Below are 4,014 nucleotides of genomic sequence, written 5' to 3' on the forward strand. Positions count from 1 at the left end.
TATGACCAACCTAGATAGCATATTCAAAAGCAGAGACATTATTTTGCCAACAAAGGTCCATCTACTCAAGGCTATGGTTTTTCCAGTGGTCATGTGTGGATGTGAGAGTTGGACTGTGAAGAAAGCTGAGCGCCAAATAATTGATGCTTTTGAAGTGTAGTGTTGGAGAAGACTCTTGAGAGTCCCTTGGACTGCAAGGAGATCCAACCAGTCCATTCTGAAGGAGATCAGCCCTGGGATTTCATTGGAAGGACTGATGCTAAAGCTGAAACTCCAGTACTTTGGCCACCTCATGCGAAGAGTTGACTTATTGGAAAAGACCCTGATGCTGGGAGGGATTGGGGGCAGGAGGAGTAGGGGTCGACAGAGGATGAGATGGCTAGATGGCATCACCATCTCGATGGACATGAGTTTGGGTGGACTCCGGGACTTGGTGATGGACAGGGAGGCCTGGCATGCTGCAATTCATGGGGTCACAAAGAGTCGGACATGACTGAGCAACTGAACTGATCTAAACTGAAGGATTAATGATATTGAGCATTTTGTCATGTGTTTAACAGCCATATTTTCTTTCTTGAATTGTATATTTAAATCTTCTGCCCATTTAAAAACTGGACTCTTTGTATTCTTTTTATTTAGTTGTTTGTTCCTTGTATATTTTGGATTTAAGTCTTTTGTCAGATGAGTTATTTGTAAATATTTAGGAGACAGAAATTTAAATCAAGAAGCTAGTGGTCCTATCTATTTCTTCATTCCCAGGGTGGGCCTTGGCATACCTCGAATGGTTAAAATCTGCCTTTGAACCCTCTTCTCTCATGGACTTATGTCCTCCTAAGCTGTGCTCCTCTATTTCTCAGCACTAGGTCCTTACCTTAGTTTCTTTGGCTGCAAACAACAAAAACCAACTCTGGCTAAATTAAGCAAAAGGACGTTTGTTGGAGGGACTTCTGGAGCTGTTGACCAAGCCATGCTTAGGCCACATGCCCTCTCCCAGCTGTGCCAGGCTTGGTCACTTTGCTTTCTATAGTGAGGGGTAGGATCCTTGATTTACTCTCCCACCAAGACACCACACAGTGGAGGAAAGATCATTCCCCAAAACGAAATCAGGACATTAATTCACTAACTGCTTTTCTTGCTCTGACTTTTTTTTACTATACTATGCTGCTTTCTTTGGCATCCTTAATCAGGCAGTCAGAGCTCATTTCCAAGGAAGAAGGTGGGATTACTTTAGAGAGGATATTGAGCAGATGAGTGGAGAGGGACAGACTTCTCTCTGTCTCTTCATTCTTAGGATCTGTTTTCCAAGAAACACCAGATCTATCCTAAATAAACTACCCGCTCTCCCTCTGTGTGTGTCAGCATCTGCCCCTGGAAAATAGCCTGTAACCAATAGCCCTCGAAAGCCCAAAACCCTCTGTCCAATTTCTCTGTGAGACCTCATGTCCTCTCTGCTTCCTTGCCTGAAAGTGCACCACACTTAAAATTTGAAAGCTTGTAGTTCATTGAATAACAACTAAAAATTTAAAAAAACACTTAGCACTTTTGCCTTGTTGAAGCCTAGTAGAACATGGGCCACCAGCAGCTCTACTAGAGCCGGGCGAGAAAATGTGGCCAGGGTTTTCGCTCTTGATGGGTCTCAAATTAGCACGGTCTAATCCAGAAATACAGCCTCGATATGTGCAGCCAGTGTTCACGGCAGTCCTTGAAGGACACCAGCTTCATTAAGTTGGGCTAAATGAACTTCCTTAAATGGGTCATTCAAGACATCTGCCTTATGCAGAAACAATGCTAGCTCTTTGTATATAAAATGAAAATTTAAAAACTTTTAAAGAAGACTTAGCATGTGGCCTGGCACATAGTATGTATTCAATATATGGTAGCTTATTAGTATTATTATTGTGGGATGAGAAAGGCCTAATCCAACTTAGAGTCAAATATGTAAATTAAAGTCAACTATGACACGAGAATGTTGTTAAGACAAATATTTGATTTTTGCTCTTTTAAAAGGGCAATTGCACATATACATTTTTGACTTTGGCTTTTGAGGGGCATATCATCTTTTTTAATGCCTATTCTAGACGTCTAGAGTGTTATTTTGAGTGGCCTCTGCCCATCACAGTGGAATGAATGGCAACTGCCTGATTGAGAATACAGAAGAAAAGCAGCATGCTGCTGCTGCTGCTCCTAAGCCGCTTCAGTCGTGTCTGACTCTGTGCAACCCCATAGACAGCAGCCCACCAGCCCCCGTCGCCCCTGGGACTCTCTAGGCAAGAACACTGGAGTGGGTTGCCATTTCCTTCTCCAATGCATGAAAGTGAAAAGTGAAAGTGAAGTTGCTCAGTCGTGTCTGACTCTTAGCGACCCCATGGACTGCAGCCTACCAGGCTCCTCTGTCCATGGGATTTTCCAGGCAAGAGTACTGGAGTGGGGTGCCATTGCCTTCTCCAGTAAAAGCAGCATAATACAGCATAAAAGTCAGAGCAAACTGTAGTGGGGCTGAGAAGATTGCAATTTAATGGGGCTCAATTATTTGATTACAATAGACTTTTCAGTTGCCATAGAAACAAAACCACTGCTCTGAAAAACGACACTGATGGGACCAGGCAGGCACACATCTTTCAAAAAAAAAAAGCTAAATTAAATGGTGCACAGAATGGCAACGAGTGCTCCTGAAATTACTTTATCTGGGTGGATAAATGAGGAAAGCACAGAGGTAACAGGTAGTGTAAAATGTTGACACAATGCAGGCTGATCAAAGCAGTCTCCAAATCGCAAAGCAAAATCAATATTTGAATCTTGGACTTCTCTCTGTGACAAGACCCCAGATGCTGGTTTCCTGTAGGATTGTAGATGAGTGAGCCATACTGGGGGCTGGGGATAGGGGATAGTCAAAACAGGAGTCTGGATGACATCGTGGGATAGGGAGTGAAAGAGGGCGACAGAGACAAGTTGAGACCTTATTGTCAATACAGTAAGTAACTTGAACAACATAGATTTAAATTGTGCAGGTCCACATATAGGCAGACTTTTTTTCTATCATAAATAATACTGCAGAACTGACAAACTGTAGTGAGAACCTTGAAGAAGTGCATAGCCAGAAATTCTAATTTCAGGGATCTCTCTACTGGGATTTTCAATACAGAGCCATTTACATTTGCAAAAACTTGAAGGAAAAAATCCTCTTATGATACCAATGAAAATTTATAGATACTTACTCTGGGTACACGCAGCTTTTGGCAGGAAAGAGCTCTTTAACAGGAAAGTGCTATCTGCAGGAGACTCCTTTTTGTCTTACAATAACTTTAGCAAAGCTACATTGTAATTAACCTTAAAGGAGGTGCCCTTATCTTCTACTCATCTCAAGCCAAACACAACTTTCAAATCTTTCGATCACACAGTGCTTAGCTTAACATGTTGGTTCTTTCCATAGACCAAAGAAATAAAAATGAGGAATAAATAATTAACAGATGATCAGATCTCTTCCTTAGCTTCCTCTTCAGTAATCTTGTGAACAAATAGTGAACAAGATAGCATGTAAAGATCAGAAGGTGTCAACAAATGTGCACACAGTAGGACACAGTAATGAATCTGATTCCCTATCTCAATGATTAGGGGCTTCCCTTGTAGCTCAGTTGGTAAAGAATCTGCCTGCAAAGCAGGAATCTGCCTGTAATGCAGGAGACCCTGGTTCAATTCCTGGGTCTGGTAGATCCCCTGGAGAAGGAAATGGCAACACATTCCAGTATTCTTGCCTGGAAAATCCCATGGGCAGAGGAGCCTGGTGGGCTACAGTCCACTGGGTTGCAAGAGTTGGACACGACTTAGTGACTAAACCACCACCACATCTCAATGATTAACAGATTATTCGAATGAAGCAGGGCAAAGACTAATAGAGTTTTGCCAAGAAAATGCACTGGTCATAGCAAACACCCTCTTCCAACAACACAAGAGAAGACTCTACACATGGACATCACCAGATGGTCAACACCGAAATCAGATTGATTATATTCTTTG

The 4,014-nt window shown here is 42.3% G+C and overlaps 1 pseudogene; it reads left to right on the forward strand.

Moving 5' to 3' along the window:
- The first annotated feature begins 1,567 nt into the window (after positions 1-1,567).
- Positions 1,568-1,735, forward strand: LOC104991484 (annotated as a pseudogene).
- Positions 1,736-4,014: the final 2,279 nt, after the last annotated feature.

Source organism: Bison bison, unplaced genomic scaffold (genome assembly GCF_000754665.1).
Source record: "Bison bison bison isolate TAMUID 2011002044 unplaced genomic scaffold, Bison_UMD1.0 scf7180017864192, whole genome shotgun sequence".
Taxonomy (NCBI): Eukaryota; Metazoa; Chordata; class Mammalia; order Artiodactyla; family Bovidae; genus Bison; species Bison bison.